Raw genomic sequence first — 23,590 nt, 5'->3', positions numbered from 1 at the left:
GAATATTTTGCTGATGCATTCCAACGCTTCACAATTTTGATCAAATTAAGTATATATGCTTTATCATCCCCTAGCGTGATTCTACTCATATAAATCATGGTAACAATGTGTATTCTGAAATCATCATTAAGGAAAAACGTGTGACAGCAAGAGCTGATATTTATTGATTCACTGCTTTCATGAATCTACAGATACAGACAGAATATCCCAGAAATATACAACTTCATGTCGGTGAAAGTTAAAAATAAGTTAAAAATGACAATGTGTCAACTCAAAGGGGACTACTTCAGTCTTGTATATATCAAACCCAAACGAAGGAAACGTGAACCTTGAACGGAGAATATTAAATAGGATAAATCAAAGATAAAGAACAAAATTGTTAGCATCTCGAACCATTGATTGTGAAGCTAAACTATCAATAATATAACAACTAAAAATAAGTATGAAGATGTAAATTCGTCGTGATAATTTGTGATAACGCTTTGCATCTTGTACGAATATATATGCTTGGTCGTGATAATTTGTGAAAGCCTTGCATTTTGTACGATGATATCTGCTTGGTCGTGATAATGTGTAACGCTTTGCACCTCGTACGATGATATATGCTTGGTTTTGATAATGTGATAGCGCTTTGAATCACGAGCAATGAAATACTATCCTAAGCTTTTACAGAATGCTTTGGCGCAGTTTATGTGGCAAAGATATCGAATGTTGATCCTAAAGGCCAGCTTTCGGAATAAACTGATACAGATCGTACTCATAATTGTATTATTATACTGTATTCAGGGATCAAACCATTAGTCACACTATATAGAACTTGAAGTTGTGTTATATTCAGGCAATAAACCAATAGTCACACTTCATACAACTTGAAGTTGTGATGCATTTAAAGAATCATAATAATATTTACACTTCAAACATATTCTAGGTGTCTTGTATCCAAGCGTCGTAACAACAATCAAACTCATACAACTTTGAGTTGTATTGTATCCAAGCTTGGTAACAATAATCTCAATTAACACACCTTAATGAGCTATCTCTCTGATTGCCTTAAGTTACATAGTATATAATTAAAAGACAATTATAAACATATATTTACATTAGTTAATTCGAAAAACGAATACTTTCTCCCTAGTTAAAATGTAGTTATGCAAATTTTGCCGTTACTATTTTTTAGCAATGGATGTTTTGAGGCGGCCAGTATAAATATAACGACACGAACGAGTTATGCGGAGATAGGTCTGCGACAACAGTTTCTTGTGTCCTGCCAAAAAATTATATTTTGTAAGGTACTTAATGTCAACATAGGCTGGAAACAATCATTCTTGAACACATTATTGTGCAACTATCGAAATAACATAAAACTTACCTTGGATTCAGCTGATGAATTTCATTTTAATCCATATATATGTACTGACGAATACCTGCGTTCAGCAACTGAAAGGGAAACACGCGATATTGATTATTTTGTATCCTTAAAGGGGCATTGAACGAATTCTTGTGGTCGTCCATTTAGAAACCATCGATTAAAGGACATAATGATTGAGTTAATACACACCACGCTACAGGATCGTGTCTCTCAATTGTATGGTTCATTAATGAAAAATGTCGCTGTAATGTAACAACTATATTGCATGCTTCCAGTAGATAATTATCTCATACATACTATAAAAAGTAACATTTACAAATCCATATTTATTTATTTTTATTTACTTTGATGAGAGAAAGGCAACACAATAGCTATATTTATAAAATTATAAAAAATTTATAAAATAATTTTAAAATGTCTGAATATATTTTCGTAACCATAATTTGCAATCATTCACACTTTTATTTTGACAGCATCAAAATTTTAGTAAACTCTGCGGCAAAATGCCTGTTATATGATTGCATATCCTATAAACATACTTATCATTTGTTAAAGATTGCATATCATAAAACAATACTTTAACCTATCTTAAAGATTGCATATCCAGTAAGCATAATTCAGCATGTCTTAAGGATTGCATATCTAAGAAACATATTCGAACATGTCTTGAAGATTGCATATCCAATAAACATTATTTTACAAGTCTAAAGGATTGCATTTCCTATAGGCATTCTCTGACACGTCTAATGGATTGCGTATCCTATAAGCATACTACGACACGTCTAAAGGCTCGCATTTCGTATGCAATAGCAACAAAAATAACAACAACAACAACAACAACAACAACAATAATAATAATAATAATAATAACAATAATAATAATAATAATAATAATAATAATAATGATGATGAGAAAATGTTTTAGACAAGACTTCTATAAAAAGAATGACAAGACAAACATTCCCAAACTAAAATTATAAGATAATGAAATCTTTTGATGTTTAGTTTCGTAGCATTCGACAGAAATGCTTCTTTGTCTTGTGATCATGTCTCTTTTTATGTTGCTATTATCATATTATCATTTGTGCCCAGCATATCTGCGCATAAGTTTTGTATGATATCTGATCTTTTAGATTTTCAGCTTTACTTTTATATGCCTTAAATTGGCCACCGATTGCAATACCAGGAAAATTTTTGACCTTGCGAGATTACTGGAGAATGAATATATTTCGAGCTTAATGTAGCAGTGTTTGTTACATAGTCAAATTATATATATATATATATATATATATATATATATATATATATATATATATATATATATATATATATATATATATATATATATATATTAAGAAACATTTTCAAAAGACATCATCAACATTACATGAAGCAAATACAACGAAAATAGTTATGTGCAATACAAAACTTTATTTTTGACATCATCTAACGGATAAAATTAATGTTCTGAGTGTTTGACGTGGGCTATTTATAAATTTTTACTAACTCTTGCTTGATGTATTATCTTGACTTAGCTAGTTTTAATTTTATACTAAAACTTTGACACTTTCGTGGTGGATTATCTTGACTTATCTGTTTTTAATTTTTGTACTAACTCTTGCTTGGTGAATTATTTTGACATAGGTGTTTTAAAGTTTAAACTAGCTCTTGCGTGGTCGATTATTTTGACATAGGTGTTTTAAAGTTTATACATACTCTTACGTGGTGGATTATCTTGACATAGGTGTTTTAAAGTTTATACTAACTCTTGCGTGGTTGATTATCTTCTAATTTGCTTCTGATATTTTTTTCTTGGATCGGTCGGTCTTTAAGGTGTAACTTTGAAGATGTCACTTTTAAGATACACGCTATTAAGGAACCTTAAATTCAGTCCAACGTTTACATCGATCATGACAGGAATCTTTATTTTTATCGTCAATCCCTCAACTTGAAGTTACAGCTTCCGATAGTCATTATCTTGGCCTGGAATTCTATACCAATTGTCAGCTTTTCAAACTGCGGTTGACTTTGCATAATATTAACTCCTTCAAATGAGAAAAGAGCGAAAAAAATCTAACCCCACATGGGCTGAACACCCTTCCTGAACTAAACTGCACCAGAGATGGCACTTTCAAGTTATTATTTCTTTTCTCAGAATAATAAAGCTAAACCCCTATCTATTTTAACCCTCTATTTCGAGAACGTTAAACAGGTAAAACAATAATTAATTTAGTAAGCAGGTATAGCTTTATCCTAGTAAATTTATTTTCCTTTTGGTAATAATTTTCTTGCAAATGTAAGAAAACTGTAGACAAAAATGACATTGAAAAACAGCAATGGTTTATTGATCTTGCGCAGAGAGTCTTTGCAAAGAATGTGTCATTAAACAACGGAATATGGGAAGCAGGTTGTACATAAGGACTAACAACATTTAACATCTCTCGAACCTTGGTTGTACGTCAATTTGTACCATTTGTTAACATATTAAAGTGTTCATAAATCTCCTTCTAGTATTAAACTGCCAGTAATAATAATAATAATAATAATACAACTACTACTACTAATAATAATAATAATAGTAATAATACTAATAATAATAATGATAACGATAATAGTACTATTACTACTGCTACTACTGCTACTAATAATAATTATAATCATAATAATAATAATGATGATAATAGTAATACTACTACTACTACTACTACTACTACTACTAATAATAATAATAATAATAATAATGGTGTTTTAAAGCATAATTTGGGACTGAAATCTGATGGATAATTTGAATAGATGAAACAGAGTTTAAAACTTCACGGCAAAATTAGAGCCCTATACATGTATGGTAATATGCCACGTGTACAACAGTAAATGTTGTCATATAACTATACTGTATTATATGTGTACGCTTTGTTTCTCTGTACACAAAATAAATTTCGGTCGAAACTAATAACGAATTTGAAGAATGGATTATTTATGCAACCTTGACGCCCAATTTCTTATTGTCACTTTTGTCAATATAGCCGTTACATTCAGTCTCAGTCAATCTTAATACAACTCTAAATTGTCATCTATAGTGATGTCAATAGGAAAAGCCTAGCGTATTAATTACGGATATAACTCAGAATGAAAATCCGTTTATGTGCATTTATCAAGGTCTCAGTTGAAGTTCAAATAATCGATTTCACCCACCAGCTGAATGCAGTTTCATTTGGAAAATATTTTTATATCTTTCCTTTTTATGCTTCTTCTGAAAGCATTGTAGCAACATATAATGTTTAAAACTGAGCAGAGTGTAATGACAGTAAAGAGCTTTCTGTTTTGGGGAAGGTAAAACATTTATTTTTTATGATTTCGTTTTCATGCGTACCATGTTAATACTACAGCAAATATGTTCACTTCTATACTTCTCTTAGGTCAGTAATGCGAATGGCATCCCATCTGTTTCTAACTGAATTTTTATGTGGGCGTTCCGACATGTAGCTACATTACTGAATTCGTTTAGGACTGGAGTGACTTCAACATAATTCTCATTGTCATGCATATGAACACTATTCATTCAATAACTGCGTAAAAGAGCGGTTTGTGTAAATGTGATGCCCCATGTTGATACTGGAAAGAGTCTATTGTCAAAACACGACAGAGCCGTTATTGGTTGTCTCGCGTGCCACTGGTAGATATAAATTGTTTGCATCGTCTACTTTTCTTTATTATGCATCCTATTTTCACTAAAATATATTAGCAGAAAAATGTAACAACAAATTTCCCCAAAACGAGGCTCTACTCATACTCCCTCAAACAATCACGATGCCCTTATTTCCTTGATAATCACGTTGCATTGCTGAATCGGACTTACTTTGAAGTCAGACACGTTCTCAAATGGGACGGATGAGGTTATCCCTATCTTACCGCTCTCTAAGTCCTTGAATGGGACGGATTAGGTTATCACTATCTCACCGCTCTCTAAGTCCTTGAATGGGACGGATTATGTTATCCCTATCTTACCGCTCTCTAAGTCCTTGAATGAGACGGATTATGTTATCCCTATCTTACCGCTCTCTAAGTCCTTGAATGGGACGGATTAGGTTATCACTATCCTACCGCTCTCTAAGTCATTCATACTTATAGGATCAACCTATAGAAGCGAGGTGAATTTACAAAAACAGGGTGGAGGCTTGACTTTGTGCTGAAGAGTATAATCTTCTACGCTTTGATTCTGAATCAGGTTTTGCTATATACTAAAAAGAAATGTTTCATATCCTATGTAAATACCGGATATATTTTTTTCTGGTAAAAAACGATATATTTTAACAGTTATCATCAGCAAGGAAACTGACACAGTCAAAGCAGAGAACGTAACGTACATAGCACGCATCCTGATTACGTTGAAGATGATAATCTGTCAATCTCTGTCATTCAGTATATAATAATAATAATAATAATAATAATAATAATAATAACAATAATGAGGACTTTGCATAGCGCCTAATCTTTAGAAGCTCTAAGCGCTTTACAACATTAGACAACACCTAAGTTCTGTGGGCAATTCATTCCACGTCGCTGGGCCCTGGTATGTAAAAGAACGCTGTCCATATGACTTTGTTTGCATAGTAGGAATAATGAGTATACGATTGTCAGAAGAGGAGCGTAAGTATCTTGCTTGTGTGTACACATGGGTGAGGTCGGATATGTATGTTGGACTAGAGTCCGACAGTGAAACGTAGCACAGAGAACAAATTTTGTGTTTGATTCTGGATCGAATGGATAGCCAGTATATGGTATAGAGCAGCGGGGAGGTGTGCTCTGATTGTGGTACTCTAAGTATGATCTAAGCAGCTGTGTTTTGAACTTTTTGAAGTTTCTGGAGCAGATATTGAGATGAACCAGACAGAACTGAGTTACAATAGTCCAGTCTTGAAAGTACTAATGAACACACAAGTGTTTCAGTGGCATCAACTGAAAGATATTTGCGAACTGAGCTGATGCGTCTCAGCTCAAGATATGTAGCCTTAGATATGTTCATGACATGTTGGTGCAACGTGAGAACACTGTCCAGAGTAACACCTAGGTTTCGTACTGATTGTGTGAATTTAATGTTGGTGTTGCTGATATTTATTGTTTGAGGTAAAGGATGTGAATGAGAAAGTCTTTGTGTTGTAATCAGAATGGCCTCAGTTCTATCATCATTCATCTGCAGCTTGTTACATGTCATCCATGATTTTACACCAGAAATGCACCTCTCTACACATTGGATAGTAGCATCAACTTCAGTTGGGTGGCTAGATTTGTATATTTGGGTGTCATCAGCGTACAACTGGTGTATTACACTTGAGAGCGACTGAGTGTACAGAATGAAGAGAACAGGTCCAAAAACAGACCCCTGTGGAACACCACAAAATCAATCAACTGGGCTGGAGTGTATTCCATTTGCAGATACTATTTGTGTCCTGTTGACCAAGTAGGAATTGAACCACAGTAAGGCTGTATCATGAATGCCAAATACATGCTTGAGACGGTGAAGTAATATATCATGGTCTATTGTGTCAAATGCTGCAGACAAATCAAGGAGGGTGAGGACTGTAATCTTTCCGCTATCCAACGTAGAGAGAATGTCATTAACTACTTTTAGAAGAGTAGTTTCAGTACTGTGGCAAGGGCGATATGCAGATTATATATTGCTAACAAGACTGTTTGAATTCAGATGAGATACAAGCTGGGATAGAACAACCTTTTCTAAGATTTTTTATATGAATGGGAGATTAGAAACTGGGCGGTAGTTCTTTAAATCATCATGGTCTAGTGTTGGTTTCTTCAGCAGAGGCTTTACAATGGCAGTTTTGAAAAATGATGGGAATTCCCCTGATGAGAGAGAGGTATTAATAACATCAGTTAGTGAAGGCAATACTGGATCTAAGCACTCAAGCAGCAGTGATGTTGGAATTGGATCAAGTTCACATGACTTTGGTGCACTCTTCATCAGGATTGAACGTACGAAATCCATAGAGACAGGTTCAAATGCTGCTAAATGGTTGCAGCTCAAATTCTGTATCCCATCTGTGTGGTGACGACGAGTCAATTGAAATTGTGGTGTCAAGCTTATCTCTAATGGTTTGTACTTTGTCACAGAAGAAATTTGCAAACATGTCCGGAAGGTCGACTGGAGAGAAGGCAGTTGGAAGTGGTGTAGATTTGTTCCTTGCCATTAGCTTGTTAGTAATCTCGAAGAGCTCTTTGCAGCTGGAACTTTCCATGATCTTAGTAGTGTATTGGGCTGATTTCGCTGCATGGACTATCTTTGTGACATTCTTCTTAGCGGCTTCATAGATTTATACACGCAGAATAGTCGAACGATAAGAAGAAAAGGATGAAAAATAAACAAATCAGTATGATGAATTTCTCTCGATATTCGACCTTATATGCTTGTTACAAATATGCATTAAACAAAACGTTACCATAGATTTGTATAGTTACCAAGTCAATCATTTCCCCAGAACATTCGTTCAGAAAAAAGCGAAACCTGCCAGTAGAGGTATCACATTATACTCAGAAGAAATTATGATGAAATACATGGAACTTGTACATATGAATCTTGATTGTAATGTTTGGTTAAGATCAGAAAATGATTCTTTTGCTTTTGATGATGATGTTTATAGTTTTTTTGTTTATATTCCACTTGAACAATCACCGATAAATAATCTTATTTATTTTGAATTATTTAGTGAACTGCAGATTAAAGGCAGGCATTTGATGTATAAGGTTTAGCATGTCAGGTTCTAGTCTTGCATATATGTTTGTACAACTGGCTGCCCTAAATGTTTGCTTGTGTCGCTTACACGTGGTTTTAGATGGATTTGACTCCCTTTGGATGAAACCTCTAATAGTTATGTGATTCCGATGTATTACACTTATATATTTACTTTTGTATGTTTTTCGCAGTTTTATAGTTGTCCTTGTATAATTACAATTTGTATGCATGTAAATAGTATCTAAAAAATAACATTTTAGATATCATTATTTTAACTGGAGTATTTAGAAACGCATACAAATGTAAAGTATATTATCTTTATGCAAACTGATCTCTCTACGTTTAATTTTTGAACAGCAATTATAAAATGAAGACAGGAGAGTATCTTAATCGTGTGTTGACCAGCTATCACACATCTGCTTGAATCTTGTCACGTAAATTGGTTTTTTTTCTGGATAGATCATTAAAATACAAGTTAATAATGCGGGAGAGGTATGCAATATTAGCAAAGAAGCATGATAAAAATGTATAATTTATCAGTATATCTAACTGTTGAAGAGAATCGTTATATTATTGTTTACAATCCGTTAATTGTTCAATAATATACGAACTGTTTCCTATATTTGTATATATGTAACTATAAAAAATTTATGTGTGACCTATTATCACATGGGGACCCTCATTTCTTTATTCCTTTATCTATCCGCCCTCAATGATTTAAAGATCATTAAAGTTACTAAACTTTTCAAAAAAATTTTATTTTTCTTTGGAAGTTTCACCTCATGCATGAACTAGTATATTTTTATACTTGGTGCTGTAAATGTTGCTGTAATTTCAAAGAACCTGCACGGAACCCTTTTGCTTTCGTAGTATGTGCCTTAAAATATGCTTAATTTTACAGTGAAAAGATTGGAAGATTTTAAAGTTAAATATATTGAAATAATACATGCAAAAGATTGAAAGTTGTGACAAGATATTAAATTAACCAACAAAAATATGTTCGCTTATGGAAATATAGGACGATATCCACATGATGAAAAGAGATAATTGATCACTGTCAAGAATTGGTTCAAGCAAACAAAAATTATTCTTCAAAACATATACCAATTATTGCTTAGCGATTGCTCTAGAAAGAATTATAAAAACTTGGTTTCTGATGTAAGAAAGATAATACAACCTAAGTCTTCGAAGAAGTCCGGTATTATCATAATTCAGTCTGGTATTACCCTATTTCAGTCCGATATTAACCTAATTCAGTCCGCTATTACCCTAATTCAGTCCGATATTGACCAAATTCAGTCCGCTATTACCCTAATTCAGTCCGCTATTACCCTAATTTAGTCTGTTATTAACCTAATTCAGTCCGCTATTATCCTTATTTAGTCCGCTATTACCCTAATTTAGTCTGGTATTGCCCTAATTCAGTCCGATATTACCATAATTCAGTCCGCTATTGCCCTAATTCAGTCCGTTATTACCCTCATTCAGTCCGCTATTATCCTAATTTAGTCCGCTATTACCCTAATTTAGTCTGGTATTAACATTATTCAGTCCGCTATTATCCTAATTTAGTCCGCTATTACCCTAATTTAGTCTGGTATTGCCCTTATTCAGTCCGCTATTACCCTAATTTAGTCTGGTATTAACATAATTCAGTCCGATATTACCCTAATTCAGTCTGGTATTACGATAATTCAGTCTGATATTACCCTAATTTAGTTTGGTATTACCCTAATTCAGTCCGCTATTACCCTCATTCAGTCCGCTATTATCCTAATTTAGTCCGCTATTACCCTAATTTAGTCTGGTATTAACATAATTCAGTCCGATATTACCCTAATTCAGTCTGGTATTACCATAATTCAGTCTGATATTATCCTAATTTAGTTTGGTATTGCCCTAATTCAGTCCGATATTACCCTAATTCAGTCTGACATTACCATAATTCAGTCTGATATTAGTCTAATTCAGTCCAGATATCTCTTTTATTGCTTTTAGCCAAGTTATGAGACATCTTTCATTCGGATAGGAGTTCAATGTGAAATTCTTAGGTTTTTTTCTCTCTAAGAACGTTAAAGAACATGAGGTAAAGTACGTGGAAATGGTTCGGAAATTATCTAAAATAATCGCAAGGTAGAAAACGTAAAAGAATAAATAAAATTACACTTTTATATGACATTTCTCTCTATATTAGTTTTAACTTTCCGATCCAATAACTCCATTATCTAAAAGGAAATAATATAATTTCGTTCCTGATTACATCATTAATAAATCCCCATTTTACACTGAGATCAGCTACCATATGTATCTGCATAATTGTTTTCACGTCATCTACTATCATGTGTTGGTGTTCTTCATTAAACAAGAGACTACTAGTCAGTTTAATGTATCGTGGACAGCTTTGTTTCTTTAAAGAACCATTTTTCTTAAAAACCTCTAAGTCAAATACAGGCGCTAAGTGATCGAAACAGACAAATGTTATAATATTGCTTTCGAAAACGCTGTCTATTGGCTTGTCGAAGAATAAAACCAATCGAGTCTACATAATAAGAGAAAAAATATCTGAATGTCATGTAAATTGTCTTTTACCTAGTATTAAATTACACCATGTGTCAATAATGCTGCATTGTTCTGTGAGTTCACTAAAACATTTCTGGTCTTTGGCTTGGGTTCATGTTACCCTTTCTTATCCACGGTAGCATCGATTACTGTGTTAAAATCCCCACTAATAGAAAGTATTTCGGTACTATTTTTTCCTATGTATTCTGGGCTGTGTGACAAATGGGTGCGTGACAAATCTAACAAAATCAAAATAAATGAATCTATTCGTGATAACTGTCATTCAGTACCAAAAACCAAACCATAAACAAATCTGTTTTTCTGATAGGTTTATAAATTGTCATTGTTTTCAAAATCACGTGCAAATTGTAAAAGCGTTCTCTGGTTTTCATATAAAAGAGATTATCATGGATTATCAAAACAAACAAGCATTAATCTAACTTCCGTTATCTTCCCTCCTGTGTTATTTATATATCAAATGCAACAAACTTTAATAAATTTACAGTTCTAGTAGAAAACATTTTATGTAGACATTGAACATGTACAACTTATTTTCCCATGATCATAATATCATATTGGTCATAACATTTATTTTATACAAAATATATCCTAGGAAAAAAAGAGCATATTGCCATAATAACGATCGTGCTTTCATGTCCAGCCTTAAAAAATCATTCAGAAATCAGAACAGCATATAAGGATTAGGAAACTTTGACATTCATTATGATATTAGATGGAAATGATAGACGGATAATAACAAATTAGCATACGATATTCATTAAACGTTTAAGGATTCAAATTAAATTTTAAATTTTAGCATTGCAAGGCGTTGTATATATTTTTGTCTACCTGGTCTGTCTTTGTATACAAAGATTAAAGAACAACGTGATTACGTGAAATATATTTCAAGCTGGCGAATTGTACAGGTGGACATTACAAAGAGATTTTGAAAATTATGGATTATTTAATCCTTAAGTCTATTTCGGGGAAAATGTTTATCGAATTGGGGATAGTAAATGCAAGCGATCGTATTGTATAAAGTTGCTGCGAGTTAAATGCATTTTACGATCCAAATTCAATGGCCGAGGAGCCGAACACATATTTGTTCATACCCTCAGTACACGAGTATGAAGAACATATATCGCATGTCCCGAAATATGCGCAAGATTTATGTTCTCACTGTAACAATACAACATATTGACATGACACATCTCACGTTCCCAATCAGGGCAATATTAGAAGACTTCATCAGGAATTAGATAATCAGCTGAGAGACATGTATATCGAAAAATTGCCAGAGGTCGCACATAGGTGTAAAACTATTCGAACTTGCTATATATACTAAAAGTCTTATTCAGTAAAGAACAAAGTTCTTCTTGCATTCCGTTGGGAATTTCGGTGGTAACAAGAACAGAAATGAAGTAATCAGTTTTATATAATATGCAAGAGATTGTCATTTTTAGCCATTCTATGAAAGGGGATCCTTGCGAGATCGAATCTATTTTTGGCAAGAATAAAACAAACATACTGATTAGTGTGATCCAGATGAACATATGTCTCACGGCAAACAGAATAAGTGACTAATTAGGCAAACATTTTGCTAGCGGAAATCAAGAGTGATTGCTGCCATTTACATCAAAGTGTTGTGTCCTTTCGAGAGGAGATTATATCTCCGAAGGCAATCCAAATCTCAGTGGTGAGAATGAATGACCTTAATACATTTCGTGCTGATTTAAACAATACCTGCAGGCACAATCTCAAATAATTGAACTTCTCCGTAATCAGATTAAATATCTATCAATGAGTCATGCTTTTTTATGAAAGCAAATATAACATTGCAAACCATCACTAAAAATTTCGTGTCGAGCGGAAATCATTGACTCTGCAATCTCTTATGTGGATGTAAGTAACATATCAAGTTATAATAACAATGGTTGTAATAAACAACGCTGTTCGTCGAGTACATCGCAGAATAATACTTCGGTATCTCACTTTGTGGTCTCCAGTTTCGGTTGAGTCTAACGAATCTTATCCTGTTAGATGAACCGCAATGGAGTCTCAAGCCGGTGCAATGGCCAAACTGGTTTAATAGAAAGGACTGGGGTCAGTGTTTCACAGACTCGGGTCTGCAAAAAGCTCTTATAAACGTTAACATATTGTCGATAAAAGACGTGTACCCCAGTCGCTAGAAACTTGAAACATAATTCAAATGCCCCTTTTCATCTCATTCTTATAAATCTAAGGGCAAACACACTGATAATCAAAATAAACGGATAGCTTACACTTTACAGTTTCTGAACATGGTGCTTGGACCATGATATAATCTGATATGTTGTGCAAATCATTATTTATTTGTTTATTTATTTATTTATGTATTTATTTATTTATTTATTTTTACTGCAAGTCTTTTGATGGTAATCAAGTGATTTATTGTACTTAATTATTATGTCATGTAATCATCTACGGAAGGAAATGATGATGATGATGATGATGATGATGATGACGACGACGACGACGACGATGATGATGATACAACTGTTTAAGACTTAGCCCATAATGGTACTGTTTCTGCAACAGCAAAAAAAGGAAATTCGCTCCACAACATTTCACAATAGCATATGTGATGATGTTGATGATGACGACGACGACGACGATGATGATGATAATGACGACGACGATAATGACGTAATTGAAACACTACACAAGCTAAACTTAATAATATGTAACTGCGAAAATGTTTTAAATTTCATCATTCTGGCGCGTGACATCGCATGATTCCACTTCTTCACTGAATTAACAAGGTGAAAGAAAATGTTTGTAAATACACATTTGACTTCCAAAAAAACAGGGCCTTGATTTTGTTTGGTTGTGGTAAACATTTATATTAAAGTGTCTCTGATACCTTGCGTTCTTTAAAAATAATTTATCATCTTGTTGATGATGCCATGAGGGCACAAGTAAAAACCTCTTGGCGTATGAAATATTATTTCTATTATTTTTGTTGTTGCTATTTATTTATTTATTTATTTATTTTTATTATTTTTATTATTATTATTATTATTAGTAGTAGTAGTAGTAGTAGTAGTAGTAGTAGTAGTAGTAGTATCTATAGTAGAAGTATTAGTATTCTCAAATGTTCCTAAGAGAGTTCGGATTGGTCTTATTTCGCAGTCTCCTTGGAAACACAAAGTAGAATGTGAGATAACATTTTATGTCTGTCATTTTGAGGGAAAAAATCATGGGCTCAGTTTCATTAACATTATTTCCACAATTATTCCAACATTGTCAGCAGACAAAACTTTACTTCACTCAGCAGAGTTAGACTGCACGAAGCAATATTAGATTTGCGGAAATGTTCAGTCTAGTATAAACATTTTTAGGTATCAAATAAATTTTCAATCCACAAGAATTACGTTTTAGGTATGAAATAAGCCTGATCTGAAGTTGGCTGTGATTTCCCAGATAACTAATCTGACAGTGATGTTATTGTCCTTTCATGTATTCTAAACATGTGTAACCACTCCGTCATTTACATTTAACAAAAGCAGGTTTCATTCGAATATTATCGGTGCATATTTAAAGTACTTAATCGAATTAAACATTGTCAATTACACAGAAAACTATGAATTGTATATTTAGAAAACTACTAATTAATGCTTGTAATATATTATATGAACAAATTCTGAGAGCTCTTGGTGTCAATATCATCTGACATAAATGCATTCTGACCGGAAAATTGCTGCTTGTCACTATCCAAGTGTAAAACCAGATTATCAATAGAAAGCCCTCGGTAGAGTTTTGTCATTAGATGAAAAGCGTGAAATTATTGATAATGCAGATCCACTCGATTTGCTTGATTTTAATAGCCAACGGTATCGTCATACGACTTCAATACTCTAGGATATAGAAGAAATCAGATAACTCTTGGCTGGAATTTTAAAAGTTCCTGAATTTAATCAGACGCAGGGTATAAACTATAAGTCATTTTAGCAGATTTATTTGCAAACAGACTGAGCTATATGAAAATATTGGTTTATTCTGTTTAGGATATCCCGAGCTGGATATATTTCCATCGTTCTGAAACCGATGAACAAATAACCAGAACGATAAATAGAATATCCATAAGGGAGATAAATGGAAGCCTACAAACTTTGAAGACGCGTGAGGACGAAAGTCAAGAGTTAGATTAATCTGAACAGCATCCAAGTCTTTAAAAGAGTACATTTTTTTTTCTACATACCACTTGGTTTACAGTCCTGTTAACATCATCATCCTTTTGCACTTTCAAACTCTTCCCAGTATCCCAATAAATGTCATTCATGTGATGCAAAACACTTTTTGAAGACATGCAAATAGTTTTATTTAAAATAATCATTATTATCTATTATTAATTAATTAATTAATTATTAACTATTAATTAATGCACTGAATTCCAACAAACGTCAGACAAATTTCATGAACTCTGCGAATCTGAAATACCACTCTTCACGAAATGGATTTCCACGAACATAAAAAGCCATGACGACTACTCACTCTGTGAAGTTTCGGTTTGTATTTAGATTTCCCATAAGCAGTTATAAATATTGTAAGTTAATCTTATCCCACAAAGTCTTTCTTTGCTCACAATTCCTGATTATCTCATTTGTTGCTTGGAAAGGTTAACTGGCATTCTGATAAAAGAATCATGTCGTTCACCGTGGAGAGGAAACGTGTGTTAATACTCGTAAGGAACTCAGTAGGCATGTGAAGATCGTGTTCGTTGTGCCCAGAATTAACTACTTTTTAGCAAATGTAATTGATGAACGAGTTAAAGTAAAGAGGGGTAGTTTATTTATCATTGACATTTACACTCATCGAACAGACATGGACAGGCATGCTAATAATCAATGAAGGCCTAAAACGGATGAGATCGATGAGAATTAGCGCCCAGACACGGAAGACATTAAGCTCACCGGATACGACGAAACAATACAAACAGCAGCCCTCACTTCTACAGTGTCGGTATTTATTTTCTTATCGATTCCATGTTCTGTTGCTTTATATCACTGGTGAAACTCCCTTAAAATTAAAACTGTTAAGTTTACAAATATTATTTTGCTTAAAAATAAATTCCGCACTTTATGAACGATTACACATTGGAATTGCATTTTTCAGACTTTTCTATAAAAATTGGATTGTGAAACCTCCTGTATATGACATAATAATTGTTGTATTGCCCTTGTCAAAGGGAATAAATCTGTTCTTCATCTTGGATTCCTGGCAACCATAAAATAATCTGTTTTCATTTCCTTAAAACAGTACACACCATTTATTTGCAAATGACGACACATATTTAACCTTGGCCATCATTTTGATGGGCGCTAACAATTTATCCAGAACATAAAATGGCGATGAGGAAGATAATTCCCCTCTCATCGTTGGCAATGTAATGAAGATATTTTGCGGTTGGTAAAGAAGGCATCAATAAGACCTTGAACCAGGATGTAGACATTTTCAATGACTTAAGTACATCATTTATATTAGTAACCTACTTATAGTGATTTCTCACATTTTGTATTTAACAAAATTGAATTAGTGGTCGACTATTAAAAAACATATACAAATAATACACAATATAGAGACTTATGTGTTGAATTGGCTACAATACGTGTAGTCTGAAATTTTAAACCTAAAAAAGTTAGACATGAGTTAACATTCTATAACTCAAACTCGAATGTTATACATTCATTCTAAAAAGTTATAATGGCAATATAACGGGGGAATAAAATCATGCAAAACGATTATTTATTCCTCTTCGGCAGTAATATAACATCCTTAAGTATCTTTTCAATCGGCATTTTTGTGGACAAAGATTGTGTTGGTGATAGATTCACACGCATTATTCTCTTTAAAAATTAATTTTAATTATTCCTTCGCGTGTTTTTACCCATACCGATAATGTTCCTAAATTGCACCATGGAAGCATAATATCAATCTTCTTGATAACGTTCGCCAAGGTTATTAGTCCAAGGCTGATGTTTATAGATAGGAAACGGTAATGGATATTCCATCCCTACATTTTACAGTTGTGGATAATTTGTAGAACAGTATATATATACTATTATAAATCTGACCGACTTAGAATAGATCCAATTACATCATTTTTGCCTAGGCGACACCTTAAAATTACCATTGCTTGCTCCATATAGATGAAGTTAGGTGCTAAACTCCATGAACGAAAATGGATTGTTTTATAGAGATCATAAAGTGATATAGATAAGAGGGAAACGGATATCTGTCATGTCTGCGTCGTGAAGATGTTGCCTACCGAGCGCTGGACCACAGCCACATTACTGGCAAATCCTGCTGTCAGCCAGAAAATAATGCAGTCTCAATCTCTACATTTGCAATGGACATCTATCCATCTACCTATCTACGCTGAAATAAAATGACGGTGTCATTTGAGCTACATAGCTGGCGCCAACAGTGTCCTTACGAAAACAGCCACCAAATGATGGAGACCACTGGAACGAGCTAGGAGAATAAGATAAGCGCCATTCCAAATCACATACAAAAATGCACGTCTCTTGCTGGTAAAGCAGATACGTTTTATTGCCAGCCTCTTGAGTATGTGCAGTAGCTTGCCAGGAGGTCTTTCACATCATGGCACATACCGCGGAGCACGATACCAGCCTTTCGATTTATCGCGGTGTAGATCGTTAATTATAAAAGTCGATACGTCCTGGCCAATATATTTTATTTTTGTACAGTCGGCGTCTGCATGTTCTCAGATGCACACGCTTTAAGCAATTGTAAATATTATCATTCTGGGAATAATAGCATCGTTGCCCCTGAGGTTGGGAAATCTGACATAAAGTATCTCGTGTTGTCCTTTGATGCTTGGATATTAGACAACTCGAGGTGCTCCAGGCTTCCTTTAATCCAATCGCGCGGGACAGATGGAGCAGAATAGATCAAGTTCGTTTCTCTGTTAAGACATTCTTGTGGTGTTATTCATAATCAATTGTCCGTTCGTTAATAAGCACGCATAATTGCATGAACCAAGCATGGCAAAAAAAGAATTTGACATTGATAGGACTGGCCGGGGGAACACGGATGTGTCATTCATAGTGCTCTGATGAATGAAAGCAAAGGAACGTTGTTTTTCGGTCCTTCTGCTGCTGGTCAAAACTATGCATTAGTTGGACTAGCTGCCAGTGAGGACACATTAATGAACAACTCAAATTTAACTCTGAGGTTCGAAGGTAAATGACCTTTTCCTACACAAAGCGACATAAAACAAGGTAGACTTTACCGTGCAAGTCGTTAGCAAAGGTATGTTCTGGGGGTTAGACAATGGCTTCAGAACAAGCTCGGAGTCAAAGCCTTATGCCAATTTCTTACAGGAAAATCCACATGACCATGTCATAAGCAGATATCAGGCGACAGAACAGCCCCGACTACTGGTAACGTTCGAGACAACAAGAAAGGTATAAAATATACTAAAGGTTAACATGATTGCCGGCACTCACGTTGTGAGGGAGTATAAAGATGCCGATGTAAACAGTGTTTTGGGAGAGTTGGACCTGGCGGCCTAGTATAAACTGTTACGAGCTGATACAAGTCTCTGCCAACTCACAAAAATGACCTCGCAAAAAATGCCATAAACATAAATGATCTAAAAGAGACAGAGACGCTGCAAAATAATGTCATGCAACATTTCCAAGAAGAAAGACAGTGTCCAGCTTGGAACTAAGGATGGGGAAATTAATGTCGTTTCCGGTGAGGTCGATTAGTTACAAGGTTGGATCCGCAAAATATCGATAACCGGAAGAATATCAACCATGTTATTCGCGAGAATACAACCCTTGGTGAAAAGCTGAGAACCCTCTTCGTGATCAGGATATCCTGATCATATCGCTCGGTGTTATCATAAGTACAATTGTGATCGTATTCACATAAGAAAACCATACATTAACCAGGTTCCGGAGGTGCAACATAATGTGGGGGATGTGTAAAGCACTAGCAGAAAAAGCAGATGTTCTCTGCCCAGAATTATTGCATCAGTTATGTCATTCTTACAGAACACTGATGACAATGCCAATTAACGGAGGGTGGGGTGGCAAAATTATTGAGGTACGTGTGCTTGTAGGCAATCATACTGTGACAAGGGGCCATATCATGCTCCAATTCCATACCAATACTACTCTCTGGCTCATGTACCGCTAGCCCACACTTTGTGTTTGACAACATACAAATTGTCAAATCGGGACACACGTAAGTAGTACCTAATTCACATGCGTTTACCAGCATTAAGCGGTTTTATGTCCACCTTGATCAGATAAGCACAATTGGAGATATTTTTAGTTAAGAAAACAGTACCCTACTTCGAATTATTTCTGTGGGCGGTGACGTCTACACAAATACATTTACTATCATCTACAAAAAAACAGATTAGCTCAGATTATTTGAAGGTGGTAGCCATAAGCTTTCGAAACGTTTTAGACGCAAAATAAGCACAAATAAATATCACAGAGGGCACTGTTTAACTTTAAAGTAAACAGTTGTGCTCGCATGAGTGCGAACGACAAGATGGCTATGAGTCTACGTGGTTCTATCTTTTTCCATGATCCTCCAGGCGATAGACTCCGTTTGTCTCGGAGGCCGAAATTCCCGTTGCTAGTACAACCTAAGTGGGTAGCAGTGTTGCCTTAAAGGCCGTGCACTTAATGGCCGACAAAATCACGTCTGTTTATGTGGTTTCAGTATTAAATGCACCTTGCACTCATCAACGACAACAATATTATCTGTGTCCCAAGCGCCAGATTTTACTCCGCAGTAGTAGCGGTGAAAAAGTATGCAATCCTAGTAAACGGTGTCTTAAGAAACACAACAAGTTTTTAGTCTATCAAGAGATGCCATTACGTGCGTTAGCCTCGTCATCTATACACTGCTTTCGGGACTTTCAGCCACTCTAATCGTCTTTGGCTTCCGCAAGTAGTAATTAGAAAACATTAATTTACAAACAAAATCAATAAAGCAAACACTCAAGAACTAGCCACAGGGGACATAAAACACATTTTTGCCTTCTGACGATCCCGCAGTACGGATGTCGTAGCACCGGAGTGTTGGAGCAGCTCCCAAAACATGTGTCTGACATCGGCAGGAAATATAAACTGCTAGTGTAAGACCATCTGAGCTAACATTGGTTAACGCCAGCAAGTTTAAATTGGGATGGACCTTGGATGCAAAGCAAATTGCCGTTCAGCTCGTGGGTTACCCAACGCACAGTAAGCCAACCCGCTACCAGCTGGGGGGGGGGGGGGTAATTGTACTTTAGCTTCGGCAGGAACACAACCAAAATGTGCTGCCGTGGAGCGACAGCGGGCCTGCATGCTTCTACAATGACAATGTAACATATGGAAGAGCTATTTTGATAAGTGTTTCGTCAACAATAAGGTTGCATTCGGGGTATGTTACGCGCTCATCAAACAAACAACCCAGACAAAACAACGATCATTTTATGAAAACGATTAATTGTATTTAATTACGGTGATCAGTAAAACAACAAAACAAATACGCAGTCACAAGCCCAGCGAACGGGAGTCTAGATGGTTGTGACTCTTGACAAGCTTTTAAATCGTGACCATGAACGATATAATAAGTATAGCAGTTTAATGGAGATACCCTCTTAGTAGTTAGTTCCGAACACTAAACTCTAATATCTAAGACTCCGTTAAAAAATCTATACATTCGCCGGACAAAGTTTAGTGCACCTGATGTTTAGTCGTAGTGTTGATATGTGTTTCATCAAGCCATAAACGTTCGATTTTGTCATTGCAACAAAAATAGGATAATATTAAAAGGTTTGTATTATTGTTTTATTAAGTTGTTTGTTGAGAACATAGTGATATGTATATTTAATTTAAATTGCTTGTCTGCTAGTTTTAAATTATTTTATTTCATTACATGTTACTGTAATGTAACATTGTTTCCTGGACTGGACCTTGTCCAAAATTGAGTTCATTTCTGCTTCACCTGATTGACTTTTTTTCTTTTTATATTTCATTTTGTAAACCACTAATACTAGTTTATTTATTCTCTATTTGTCTGAGCTTATTATCAGAAATATTATTCAGGCAAACAAAGAAGAAGTAAATATGTTGATCAGGGTCAGGGTTTTGGAGATTCATAAGGCTATTGTCTTGTAAATAAACAAGGCTCATTAGATCATTCTAGAAGATTATTTTCCATTAGGAAATGGTTGTTTATAAAATGCAAATTATGACATGAGGTCAAGCAGGGAACTATTTTATCATGTGACTGTGAGGATTTTACCAGTCGTTCCTTAACGTATAGCAATTTAATTGTATTATGTTTTGACCAGTTTGGCCTGAATTTTATTTTCTTCAAATTATTGAATTCAGGTGATCATTTTCTCTGGAAATACAAAACTGCTGTGATAAAATTCTTGGATAAAGACATTCACTGGAATTTATGTTGAATTCAAACCTGAAATAATACTTATGTGATCCAACGAGAGACTGTTGACACATAAGTACTTCGTAGGCTATAACAGACACATCATTGCATTCAGTTTTGTAATTCTTTGGGACTTGAGCAAAGTTTTATTCAGAACTTTTCATTACTAGATCTTGTGTCTTTAATTCTCGGATTATTTTTAGATATAATTCGCAATACCGTATGTTCTTTTTCTCATTTTTCACTTTTTATCTAAGGGAAATAAATTATTTGTTAAATTTCACAACGCTTGCTGTCTTCACTCTTTTCTGTTACTTATTTTAAGAGCATAGACTTGTGCCAACCTAGCTTGACACCTAAACTATGATGAAATAATTGTTACGTACCAATTAAATGAATAATACAATGCCTTATATTTTTTATCTAGTTGAATAATTTGATTTAATTAGATATACGATGGAAAATGTTATACGGCAACTAAAGGATTATTGAAGGTAAAATTGGTTATAGCAATCACGTTCACTTTCCATGTTGGTGAAGACTTCAATACTTAGTTATCATTCTTTAACACATCCTAAGAAGAAAATAATAAAATGATATTGTTGTTTCTTTAAACTAAGAGCTAACACAGAACTTTAATGTGTACGCCAGTCATATACTACATGCGGACTTTGCATCGTGGTATTATATCAAATGTTCTCAGCAGTTGTTTCTTTTAATGGGTGGGGAGTGGGGTAAAATTCCGAATCTCTACTTTGTTCAAAGAAGTTCACAGTGGTATCAAATTAAATTGAATTATTGGGGTACGAAACACAATTAGCTCAAACCCAAAGGAAAAGAAACTTGGCCAATTAAAAAGTGAATTTTCTACTGAATAACCCTACAGTATTTTGCAAATACAATCATGCATTCCTTCAGTTATAGCGAGCATATGAAACATTTAATGATCCATTTATGGCTGCATTTCTTAGACGTACATGTTGATAATTGAGTAGTGCCATCACAATGAAGATCTACGGTGCTTGTAACGTTTTTCACCTATTTTTAGGGTACTGCAATGTACAATGCCGTTTCTGATCATTTTATATTCTCCTATAATTCCATTCCTGTTTGTACCGTTTTAAGCCGTCCATCAATCGTCTCTTGATGTCGCATCGTACAGTTTCTTTCCTATTTTATCATTCTAAACTGTCTTTCACGATGTACTACTCGTCATTGTACAGTTTGTAATCACTGGACATAAAATACTACACAGGCTGTATAAAATACATTAAAAGCATTGTCTTCAGTATGCATTCACTTGGCACAGCTTAAGCCTCGAAGATATTAACCTGTCTATCAGAGCGGTGCAAGCAAATGATCTTATAATGGAACACAACGATTGCTTAACATGAATTTCAATGACTATTTTTTAGCTGACACGGGAAAAAAGAAAGAGCCAGCGGGATTCTATCATGGAAGTAAACTCTGAATGATCATCTATAGATGTCAAAGACAAGGCAGAAAAAATGTTACTTACCTTGAGAAATGAAGTAAACTGAACCTTCAAACCATGTAACAGATTTATATGTGCCGTTTGTGGTTTTATCTTATCTAGTAGGTGTTTCGATTTTCGAAACCTGGACATACCGCACCTAAAGCAGGAGTTGTCAAGAAAACTATACCTTTTGAGATTAAGGAAGAGCGGTTAGAGTATCAAACACCACATATAGCATTACAAACCGAGCAATTTATATACATTTTTATAGTCATACAAGCAACACATTGAAAATGATAAAACATGAACAACAAAATAACCATTTAACCATATTTCCACCCAAGTCAAGATTAACATGGGAAACAAATGCTTGTATTTATGAAAAGATCTCACCATCGCACATTATCAGTTATTTAAATTTGTGACGCATCCATGACGCATCCATTTCGCAGTTAATATACCATTAATAAGTCGAATATGCCAAGAATCGGCAGTTTTCTCAGAGAGAAGTATTCCGAACATCGCCGTTTTACAAGACATTTAACCTGAGTCTTACAGGTATATACTGTTTGTTCATGCTGAACCACGTTGTGAGTAGAGAGACATGGAACTAAAATTGTTTTATTACTTCACTGAAACGAGCTAAAATGTAAGAGAAATGCAAACATTATCTTTAACAGAAAGGGAGACGTATCTTTACCAAATTTGTATTTCATAAAATAAACCTTTCTAACAGTAAAAGTTCCAAAACATTGTTGTGTGTGCTTGAAGAAACTCTTAGCAGGAGATTAACACCATATGTTAGATGTCGAGCACAAAAAGCTGAGAAAAAAAATAAGAAAAACAAAGAAATATGTATCAACTTATAATGATGCAAAAAGAGAATTGATTAACTCCAGTTTGATTGTGAATATGATTCCAAATAGTATTTTACCTTTCTAGGTTTTAAAAGAAACAAGGCTTTTTAATTATCAATGTC

The 23,590-nt window shown here is 34.4% G+C and overlaps 1 protein-coding gene across 1 annotated transcript in view; it reads right to left on the bottom strand.

The window, feature by feature from the left end:
• The window catches only part of LOC149792275 (potassium voltage-gated channel subfamily KQT member 1-like), a 282,881-nt gene that overhangs the window by 204,816 nt on the left and 54,475 nt on the right, over window positions 1-23,590 (bottom strand). Inside the window, exon 3 of the mRNA XM_089970825.1 lies at window positions 1,370-1,437. The gene's annotated coding sequence lies outside the window, so the exon portion shown is untranslated. The remainder of the gene's footprint in view (window positions 1-1,369; window positions 1,438-23,590) is intronic.

This window comes from Sinohyriopsis cumingii, chromosome 9 (assembly GCF_028554795.1).
Source record: "Sinohyriopsis cumingii isolate HCF-2022 chromosome 9, ASM2855479v2, whole genome shotgun sequence".
Lineage (NCBI taxonomy): Eukaryota > Metazoa > Mollusca > Bivalvia > Unionida > Unionidae > Sinohyriopsis > Sinohyriopsis cumingii.
Note: the sequence above shows the minus strand (reverse complement) of the source record. Positions and strands in the feature narration are given on the sequence as shown.